Genomic DNA, 11,387 nt, shown 5'->3' with positions numbered 1-11,387 from the left:
AATAGCCGGGCGTTGTGGCGGGCGCCTGTAGTCCCAGCTACTCGGGAGGCTGAGGCAAGAGGATCGCTTAAGCCCAGGAGTTGGAGGTTGCTGTGAGCTGTGTGAGGCCACGGCACTCTACCGAGGGCCATAAAGTGAGACTCTGTCTCTACAAAAAAACAAACAAACAAAAAATAAATAAATAAATATAAAAAAAAACCAAAAAACCTCTATTGAGTTCCTGATGAAATTGAGTTCCTGATAAAGTGCCACAGGTTGACTTTAATTCAAAGGACATAAATAACAAGTACAGAGACACGAATCAAGCAGCAGTTTTATGTACTCACCTCTTAGACCAGTAACCGCAGTAACTCTGATGGCCCGAATTTTGTTAGAAATAATTGGGATAGATTTTTTTTTAAACCTTGGAAAATGAGATTCAGATTGTCAAAACTCAAACATTGTTAAAAGTCAAGGCAATGTAAATATAATCCTTTTGCTTTTAAATTAAGGGGCAAAAGAAGAACTAAAAAAAATCTTACGGCAGAAAAACTGTTGCTTTTTAGACCCCCCCCCCCCATATCAACTTTTGCCAAATGAATGAGCATTCATTTCACATTTCCCCGAAAGTTAAGAACAAAACAGAGACAAGGAGGAAAGGCTGTTTTATAGCTCTCGAACAAGTAAACTCAGTTTTCCTCCAGGATTAAAAAACTAAATTTTAGAGCACCTTGGCCAAAGTGTATTCAATTTGTATCATTTCTATGGAAAATGAAACCCCGCAGAAATGAGTTGGCCAGGTCCACATCCTTTCCATCTGCGTCTGCACAGATCTCTGGCTTCCTTACCTTCTGATTTCTTATGTGGACGTAGACAACAGTGTGTCATAAAAATCTCATCTCTGCGTCAGGTCTCAACAGGCTCTGGTCATTTTCTGAGCAGACGCTGTTCCCTATTCCAGGTCAGGGTACACTATGTTAATGAGCTCTGGCAACGGTCCAATCAAAATCCAGATGCTCCCAGCTCGGGATAGGTGAGAGCAGACTGGGGAGTCACTTAACCAGCCTGATTCTTCTCAGAATGTCAGCAATGTGATGAATATTCTACGGTGTGCCTCTGAACTTTCTCCTCTTTATGTTAAGAGTACATTTTAACTAAAATGGACATCAAAAAGAACCTCATGAGGAAGACAGGTATTTTATAGGTCGACCCCAAGGCAGACTGACTTACAGAAGAGCCTTCTTCCCCCAATATCTATCCCGCCTGTGTGCAGAGAGGTAATATGGTAGAAATTCAGCAGATAGTCAACATCTCCTCAACCAGAAACAATCCTATCCCTGGCAATGATTTCCCACTAATTCTGAGTGTTCTGATCCCCCCAAAATAGCTAACCCTTCCTTCTAGAAATATCCTCAGCCATAGCCCAAGTCAGTTCAGTTTATCTGCTATGTCTGTGAGTCTCTGGAGACACGAGAGAATTAAAGTCACTGAGAAGTTTGGTCTAATTAAAAAAACTGAACAGCCTCTCTCCCTTTCTCCCCATCGCGGTCTGTGCGATTGACTCCATTTCTCACTGTATCTTTTTTTTCTTTGTTTTTTTCCTCTCACCATGTCTTTTTTTTTTTTCTCACCGTGTCTTTTCACAAGACTTTCAGAATGAAGCGATTTCTAGCCAAGAAACAAAAGCAAAATCATACCATCCCCCAGTGGATTCGAATGAAAACTGGTAATAAAATTAAGCACAACCCAAAGAGCAGACATTGGAGAGGAACCAAGCTGGGTGTCTGAGGACTTGCACACGAGACGGCACAGATATTTATGCTGTACCAGCGTCACTACCATCTTAGCATATCAAGCTGAAAATGGCACTACTATCTGGACACGCAGACACATTTCATCAGGAAAATGATTTTTCTCTTTGCTCTGCACTGATAAGCTGGTTCGGTAATAGATATGGGAGCCCTTTTGTTTGAAAACAAAACCCAAAAAAGTTGAACAAAGATACTGAATAAGTTCAAGGTAATTTCATGCGTGAAACAGAGGCTGTCTAGAAGTAACGTAGAGAAAAAAGTTATTAAGCTGGAGGGAGGATCAGGGGAAACTCACCAGAATGATGAGTTGCTGGTCTTTTGAAGGGCAAATTGGAAGGCATCATGGAATGGAAGAGAGTATTTCAAGGATAAGCCATGGACCACATGACTAGGGGTGAGGGCCTGTCAGGAAGGCCCAGACTGTCAGAGGCAAGGCTTGGCAGGAAGGGATGAGCAAACCAGAAGGTAGAAACTTGGGAAGTGTCATGGTTGGGTGTTTTTTTTCTTGGGGGGGGGGTGTTATTTGTTTGGGGTTTTTTGTTTGTTTGTTTTTGTTTTTTGAGACAGAGTCTGTTGCCCTGGGTAGAGGTACTATGGAAGAATAGCTAATAGCAACCTCAAACTCCTGGGCTCAAGTGATCTTCTTGCCGCAGCCTCCCCAGAAGCTGGGACTACAGGCCTCTGCCACAACACCCGGCTAGTTTTTCTATTTTTTTAGTAGAGATATGGTCTCACTTGCTCTGGCTGGTCTTGACCTCCTGAGCTCAGGCGATCCCCCGGCCTTGGCCTCCCAAAGTGTGGAATTACAGGCATGAGCCACTGCGCCCACCTGACCAGTGTCACAGTTGTGTTGGGCAGCCCCTAAATGCCTTCTAGCAATGCTGAGATTTCTCACTTGTTTCTCTGTTCATGAATGAATGAATTCTTCTATCTGGAGTTTAAGACCCTGCATAATTTTCTAACACCTTATCTGACCCATCTTGTTCTCCTCTGTAGTCTCTTCCTTGGTCAGGAGGATCTTTCTCCATTCCTTAAACACAGGACAAAGCCTATCATTGTGCCAGCTGGCCAAAGAGAAAGGTCTACAGGGTCTAGCTCCAGCATCACCAAACAGGGCTGTGGGCAATAAATGGATAACAGGCAGGTCCAGCATGCTTATCCACTTGCTTACATGCTCTGATCTAGAGTCTCTTTTCCCATCCTTGTATCTAAACCCAAGCCATCCTTCAGGACTCCTGAAATGCCACCTCCTTATGAGACTTTCCTACACTATTCTAGAACACATGATTTAATTCTGTGAGGTTCCAGAACTCTTATCTCTGAGTTATTTGCTGTTTCATGTCACTAAGGACTAACATCTTTTTCTTATTAAAAAACAAATTCATGATCTTTTTTTAAAAAAAAAAGTCATATTCTCATCTCTCAAGGATTACCACTACTAACATTTTAGTCACGTCCTTTCAGACTTTTGTTTTCCCCAAGGTACATAACCAAGCAGATATTATCTGCATAGTTCTGGTCATTCTGTACATGCTATTCCTTTTTTTCCCCCCTGAGACAGGGTCTCACTCTATGGCCTGGGCTACAGTGCAGTGATGTTGTCATAGCTCACAGCAATCTCCAACTTCTGGGTCAAGTGATCCTCCTGCCTCAGCCTCCCAAGTAGTTAGGACTACAGGTGCATGCCACGATGCTAAGCTAATTTTTTGCAGAGACAGGGTCTTGCTCTTGCTCAGGCTGTGTTTTCGAACTCCTGACCTCAAGTGATTCTCTCGCCTCAGTCTCCCAGAGTGCTAGGATCAGAGGCATGAGCCACAGTGCCCAGGAGGCCGATATTGCTATTGATTGTTGGTAAGTGTTGGTCGTGGCTTCCCAGCTGGGCTGGTAGTTCCTTCATGACAAAGTTGATATCTCTCCATTTTCTTCTTCTCCTCACAGAAAGACCTATTGAATTTCCAGCTGCAGCATCAGAGCCATCTTTGTCCCAAGAACCAGCCCTACTCTGACCCAGGAGGAAACGAAGGGCTCTGTATCAATACCCCAATGGAGCTGTGACGTGTCCCAGACTGGTAATGGCATATTTGGTTTCATTTTTGTTTTGTAGAGACAGAGTCTCACTTTATGGCCCTTGGTAGAGTGCCGTGGCCTCACATAGCTCACAGCAACCTCCAACTCCTGGGCTTAAGCGATTCTCTTGCCTCAGCCTCCCGAGTAGCTGGGACTACAGGCGCCTGCCACAACGCCCAGCTATTTTTTGGTTGCAGTTTGGCCGGGGCTGGGTTTGAACCCGCCACCCTTGGTATATGGGGCCGGCGCCTTACCGACTGAGCCACAGGCGCCGCCCCCATATTTGGTTTCTTAAGACCAACTTCCCAACCAATTACCCAAATTCTTCCTATTGGATCTGCCATTGCTATTAATAACAATAATCCTTAGCAGCTGCCTTTGACTGAACACTTACAGTGAGTCAGGGGCCATGCCAAGCCCTCGCGTTATCACACTTGAACTTTACAGTACCCCATCAAGTTGACATGACTCTCATGATAACTCTTTTATGGAGGAAGAAGGCTCAGAGAAACAACATCACACAAGTATTTAAGTCACAGAGTGACGGCAGGATGCAGACACGTCTGTTGACCGCAGTACTGTGCTGGTCAATGTCCGGGGTGTATCTCAGTTCCATGTCACTCTTCCCACTGTGCCCCCTCCCTGGACATAGGAATCATTCTGCCAGGTTGCTAGAGGCCCTACTGCTTGGTAAGTGACCTCGACCACCAATGATTGGATTTCTCAGCATCCCATCTTATATTCCCTGTCACTGTAAGGTCTGCCTACTAAGATCATTGTGATTTTGTTCATCAACAGTGCTACTTGAAGCATTTTAGGCAGGATAATTATCCCCAGTATGTGACTGTCCCCTGCACTGAATCACCAGACACTAGATGCCAGCTGGGGCTACAATATTAATCATGAGCTGCTCCCTCCATGCGTTCAGAGGCCCAGGGCTCTCCTGACTCTGCTTCAGAACGGGGACTAGGGCTGACGGCTTTGCCCAGACTACCTACCACCTGTGGTTTCCAATTCACAGCCTTCAGAGACCTTGTTCCTCCTAAAGGATGACCTTCTTCTGTGCTCACTACTCTATCTTCCTAGTATCTGCCCTATCTCAATAGATGTTCCAGGCCCGACTTTCACCCACTTGCTCAGTCTTCCTTCCATTGTGTGCTTTTACTTAGCACTTATTATGTGTCAGGCATTGTTCCAAACACTTAATCCTCATAACCACCTTGTGAAATACGGTTTTTTAACTGATACGTAATTTTTATACATGCTTATTGGGTAATGTAGTATTTAGTCACATGGATAGAGTATATAATAGTAAAGCCTAGGTGTTCATCATCTCAATTATCATTTCTATGTGTTGGGAACATTTCACATCCTTTCTTCTAGCTATTTGGAAACTTACTTTTTGTTGTTGTTAACTATAGTCATCCAGGGCAGCACCTGTGGCTTGTGAATAGGGCGCCAGCCCCATATACCGAGGGTGGCAGGTTCAAACCCAACCCCAGTCAAAATGCAGCAAAAAAATAGCTGGACGTTGTGGCAGGCACCTGTAGTCCCAGCTACCTGGGAGGCTGAGGCAAGAGAATCGCCTAAGCCCAAGAGCTGGAGGTTGCTGTGAGCTGTGATGCCACGGTATTCTACCAAGGATGATACAATGAGACTCTGTCTCTAAAAAAAAGAAAAAAACTATAGTCATCCCACTCTGTTATCAAATATTAGAAAAAATAGGCAACACTTTACAAACGTGTCATCATTGTGCAGGGGACATGCTAATGTTCTCTATGTTGTTCCAACCTTAGTACATGTGCTGCCGAAGTGAGCACTACTATCATTAAGCTTTATTATTATTAAATTAGTATACAGAAACTGAGGTACAAAGAGGGAAAGTCACTTGATGTTTACAAGATCAATCTCTTAGCATCACAAACTGACATTGGTCAAAGGAGAATTATCGATGAGAGAAAAATGATGTGAAAAGTCAATTTTGTCGTGGTCGAGTGTGTCTATCTCACATTCTGATCCCTTCTGGTTATCGACATTCACCTGCCTCCTTATTTCACCATTTTTTAGGAAATTGCTTTCTCCCCCAGGCTATCCAGTAGAACGTTCTGTTCTTTCTGGCATGGGGCCCGACCTCCTGTTTTTCCCTGGAATTTTCCAAATTAGAGGTGGTGGAATTGCTCTTTCATCTCAGATGCCCAATTGTAAGCCTGACCTCGGACTTGCTGATGGTCATCGCTGTGGCCACGTGGCAGAATCTGAGAGAACAGAGCCAAGGAGAGGTGGGAGATGGACAAAGGCAGTCAAGCCCGAGGCCAGCTTCCATCTTCTCCATTCCAACTACGTGACCAAACAAATATCCTTTATTCTTTCACTCCTTTGAGTTGGGTGTCTTCAACTTACCCCTGTTAGAGATCGGCTACCACCATTCCCATCCTAGCCCAGGTAAGCCGGAATCTAGCCCAGACTTCAAAATAAACCATTCTTCCTTTTGCTTATGCCTAAACATACACATCCAAAGTGACTTGTCTAGCTCCCCTTAAACTTGGAAATTCTTCATAAAGTCTTGCCTGAATTCGTGTGCAGGACACAGAGTGGTCATTGCTGGCCTCACTGCACTGACCCAGTACGTTAGCTGCTGAAGCAAGTGATCAAGGCACTGCTCGGAGACCAGTTTTCTGTACTCTGTAAAACTGAACTTTGGATTTTTCCTTTAGGGTTTCTCAAATTGGAAGCCATCTGTGGCTCCCATGTGCAGTTTCTCCGATTTTTGTAGACCAAACTGCATCGTGCTAAGCTGGATTCCGAGCTGCACCTGTTCTGAGAAACAGGCTAACCAAGGGTTCTCTTTCTAAATCTCTGGGCAGAAAAGACAAACCTGCCTGACAGTTGAGATCCCTGGTTGATTGGAGAGCCCCTGCATGTCATATTGTGAAATTTCAAAATATGTATGGGTAAGACTTGAGAACTGTTTCACCAATAGAAACCATGACTAACATACATATATGTAACATCAAAATCACAATAGTGAACTCAAGTGTCAACCCCTAAAAAGGGAAAAAATTAAAAAAAAAACCTTTAGTGGTGGGGTGTTTCTAATTTCCTATAGTTTGCTTCCTTTTGTTCTGTGCCAAATAGCAAGAAATAGGACATCCTATAGGTCAATAAAAATGTGGCCCAAATCAGAACTGCTACAATGATTCCAATTCTTCTTTCTTTTTCTTTTTCTTTTTTGTGAGACAGTCTCACTTTGTCACCCTTGGTAGAGAGAGTACCATGCATCATAGCTCATAGAAAAAGAGCCCCCTCCAACTCTGGGGCTCAAGCAATCCTTTTGTCTCAGCCTCTTGAGTCTGTAGCTGAGACTATAGGTGCCTGCCATAACACCAGAGACAAGGTTGGTCTCACTTTTGCTCAGGCTGGTCTCAAATGTGAGCTCAACCAATCCACCCACCTTGGCCTACCAGAGAGCTAGGATTACGTTTGTGAGCCATGCCATCCAACCTTCTTCTTTTTTTAAATTTTCTTTTACAGACAAGGTCTTGCTATGTTACCCAAGCTGGCCTGGAACTCCTGGGCTCAAGCTCCTGCCTCAGTCTCCTAAGTAGCTGGGACTACAGGTGCCTACCACAATGCCAGGCTATTTTTAGAGATAGGATCTTGCTCTTGCTCAGGCTATCTGGAACCCATGAGCTCAGGTAATCCACTCAGCTTGGCCTCCCAGAGTACTAGGATTATATGTATGAGCCACCACACCCGGCCTTTTTTTACACAGAGTCTCACTCTGTCCCCAGGCTAGAATGCACGGCATTATACTGGCTTCCAGCAACCTCAAACTCCTGGGCTCTAGTGATCCTCCAGCTGGGACTACAGGTACCTGGCCACAACACCTGGCTAATTTTTCTATTTTGGTAAAGACAGGGTCTCGTGGCTTGGCGCCTGTAGCACAGTGGTTACAGCGCCAGCCACATACACCAAGGCTGGTGGATTCAAACCCAGCCTGGGCCAGCAAAAAACAACGACAACTGCAACAAAAAATAGCCAGGCATTGTGGCGGGCACCTGTAGTCCCAGCTGCTTGTGAGGATGAGGCAAGAGAATCGTTAAGCCCAAGAGTTTGAGGTTGCTGTGAGCTGGGATGTCATGGCACTCTACCCAGGGCGACATAGTGAAACTCTGTCTCAACAACAACAACAACCGCAACAACAACAAAGACAGGGTCTCACTCGTGCTCAGGCTGGTTTGGAACTTCTGAGCACAAGCAATCCACCCACCTTGGCCTCTCAGAGTGCTGGAATTACAAATACAAGTCACTGTGCCCAGCCACCAGCTCATGTCTTAAATGATTTTTGAAAGTGGGAAATCAGCACCAACTTTTTAAATTTTAGGAACTATGACCAAACAAAGCAGGGAAATGCCCACAATGTCCACAAGGGAGTAAGGTGCCCAACTCTGGTTATTTTTCATTCAAATGTTATTTACACTAAAATGCAATGGGTTGTTGCCATTATTTTAGATGAATAAATATTCCAAAAATTTTTCAGTTCTGATTTATAACATGTTAAATGTTGATAGATATAGCCACATAAACAAAAGCTTTTGGAGGTCTTCCTGAATTTTTTAAGCGTAGGATCCCACTATGTTGCCCAGGCTGGTCTGCAATCCTTGTCTCAAGTGATGCTGCTGACTCAGCCTCCCAGGTAGCTGGGACTCATGCAATTTGAAGAAGTTAAACTGGTCCTAAGACTGAAAAAGTTTGAGAACTGCTGCTATAAAGAACTAAGTTCTTTAGGGCTGCTTCTGATGATACTCAGCACTCGCTATATAAACTGCTCCATATCTGCCTTCCCTGGGCTCCCATCTCAGGACCAGAACGATGGCAGAAATCAAAGGGAGGAAGATGATGAGGTAAAAGAAAGAGATGTTTTCAGTAGCACACACCATTAATACACACATGACAAATGCCAACCAAGGGGAGGGAGACCCTGCTCACGGCAAGGCTTGGGGACCCCCAGGACTGATTCCAGCAGACACAGCACCCACCACTTCTGTATCCTGAGCTCCCACCCAGTGGCCCTGGAGGCACCCAGCTCACAGGACACCACCTGACTGGGTGCAAGTGAGGCATCCTCTTTGACAGGCCACTTAGACCTTCACAGCCAGTATCTCTAAAGAGGGCTAGAACAGTAGAGGAAGAAAACGCTATGTGGTAACCAAGCCGACACATTGATGTGCACATAGGAGGGAACCACTACGGGAAACACACCTGGAGATACCGGAACACAGCTGCGGTCCAGCAGGTCCAAGGACCCGCACAGTACCATCTACACTTCCTAACATCGCTGCAACCTAAACTCTGAAGCCTGGCAAAATTATAGGTTAGATGTTTACAATGAAAGGCTACTGAGAAAAATTCATCAAAATGGCTACTTGTTTTTTGAATCTTAGGATTCCTGCTGTATTTCATTGTTTAATTTTGTAAAGAATCATGCATCCTTTCTAATCATGGAAGACTTTTTTAAAGTCAATGATGTAAAGCAAAATACTATTTATAGAGTACTTTATAGAAGCAGTTCTTAAGGCGGTGCCCGTAGCTCAGTGGATGGAGCACTGGTCACATACACTGAGGCTGGAGGGTTCGAAACCAGCCTAGGCCAGCTAAACAACAACTGCCACAACAAAAAAAACAGCTGGGTATTGTGGTGAGCGCCTGTAGTCCCAGCTACTTGGGAGGCTAAGGCAAGAGAATTGCTTACACCCAGGAGTTTGAGGTTGCTGTGAGCTGTGACGCCACAGCACTCTACTGAGGGCAACAAAGTGAGACTCTGTCTCAAAAAAAAAGAAAGAAAGAAAGAAAAGAAAAAGAAGTAGTTCTCAAACTTTTTAGTGTTTGTTCCTTTGTTTTGTTTTTTGAGATAGTCTTATTCTATTGCACAGGCTAGAGGGCCATGGCCTCAGCCTAGCTCACAGCAACCTCAGACTCCTGGGTTCAGGCAATTCTCCTGCCTCGGCCTCCTAGTAGCTGGACTACAGGTGCTCTCCACAATGCCTGGTTAGTTTTTCTACTTTTAGTAGAGATGGGGTCTTGTTGCTCAGACTGGTCTCCAACTCCTGAGCTCAAGAGACCTTCCTGCCTCAGCCTCCCAGAGTGCTAAGATTACAGGCAGGAAGCCCCACCATTTCTGGTCTAGTCTTTATTCTTTTTTTTTTTTTTTTTTTTAAGGCAGGTGTGAAACAAAGTTTATTGAGGAAGAGAAAGAGAAATTTGCAGAGCAGGAGCAAGATACAGGTTTACAGAGCAAGATATGTTTGCCAAAAACAACAAATGGGTCCCCTTGTCATAGCAAAAAGACCTCGAATTTTTTAGTCTTAGGACCAGCTTATATTCTTAAAAATTCATGAGAACTTCCTGGGCACAGTGGCTCACACCTGTAATCCTAGCACTCTGGGAGGTCAAAGTGAGTGGATTGCTTGCGAGATCAGCCTGAGTAAAATCAAGACCCCGCCTCTACTAAAAATAGAAAAACTGAGGCAAGAGGATCACTCAAGCCTGAGCTGGAGGTTGCTGTGAGCTATGACGCCATAGCACTCTACCCAGGGGGACAGCTTTAGACTCTGTCTCAAAAAAAAAAAAAATTCATGAGAACTACAAAGAGCTTTGTTGATGTGATTACATCAGACAATATTTTACCACATTAGAAATTACAACTGAAAAAAATGTTAAATGTGAATTAATTAAAAACAGTAACAACCCATTACTTTTTTTTTTTTTTGAGACCAGAGTCTCACTTTATTGTCCTAGGTAGAGAGCTGTGGCATCAGAGCTCACAGTAACCTCAAACTCTTGGGTTCAAGTGATTCTCTTGTCTCAGCCTATTGCATAGCTGAGACTACAGGCACAATGCCCGGTTATTTTAGAGATGGGGTCTCACTCTTGCTCAGGCTGTTCTGGAACCCATAAGCTCAGGCAATCCACCCACCTTGGCTTCCCAGAGTGCTGAGTTTATAGGCGTAAGCCACCACACCTGGTCCCAATCCATTACATTTTTTTTTTTTTTTTTGTAGAGACAGAGTCTCACTGTACCACCCTCGGGTAGAGTGCCGTGGCATCACACGGCTCACAGCAACCTCTAACTCTTGGGCTTACGCGATTCTCTTGCCTCAGCCTCCCGAGCAGCTGGGACTACAGGCGCCCGCCACAACGCCCGGCTAGTTTTTTTTTTTTTTTTTTTTTTGTTGCAGTTTGGCCGGGGCTGGGTTTGAACCCACCACCCTCGGCATATGGGGCCAGCGCCCTACTCACTGAGCCAGAGGCGCCGCCCCCAATCCATTACATTTTAACATAACATTTTTATGAAAAATATTATATCTTTCAAACAAAAAATTAATGAAAGGAGTAACAATGGTTAATGTATTTGCAAACCTCTTAAATGTCTGACCTAGAAGAAGATAGTTGGATATCTCCTCAATCCTTCTACATTCAATCTGCTAGAAAAAATTATATGTCCCGTAGCCTCCAGAATCTCTGCTGTAA

General features: G+C 44.4%; 1 non-coding gene across 1 annotated transcript; it reads right to left on the bottom strand.

Annotated features, from left to right (window-relative positions):
• Positions 1–5,574: 5,574 nt before the first annotated feature.
• LOC128595086 (U6 spliceosomal RNA) lies at positions 5,575–5,677 on the bottom strand. Its single transcript, XR_008382773.1, has one exon. It is a non-coding gene; the product is annotated as a U6 spliceosomal RNA (small nuclear RNA).
• Between the last annotated feature and the right edge of the window lie 5,710 nt (positions 5,678–11,387).

This window comes from Nycticebus coucang, chromosome 9 (genome assembly GCF_027406575.1).
Source record: "Nycticebus coucang isolate mNycCou1 chromosome 9, mNycCou1.pri, whole genome shotgun sequence".
In the NCBI taxonomy this organism is placed as follows: Eukaryota; Metazoa; Chordata; class Mammalia; order Primates; family Lorisidae; genus Nycticebus; species Nycticebus coucang.
This window is presented reverse-complemented; position numbering and strand designations above follow the sequence as displayed.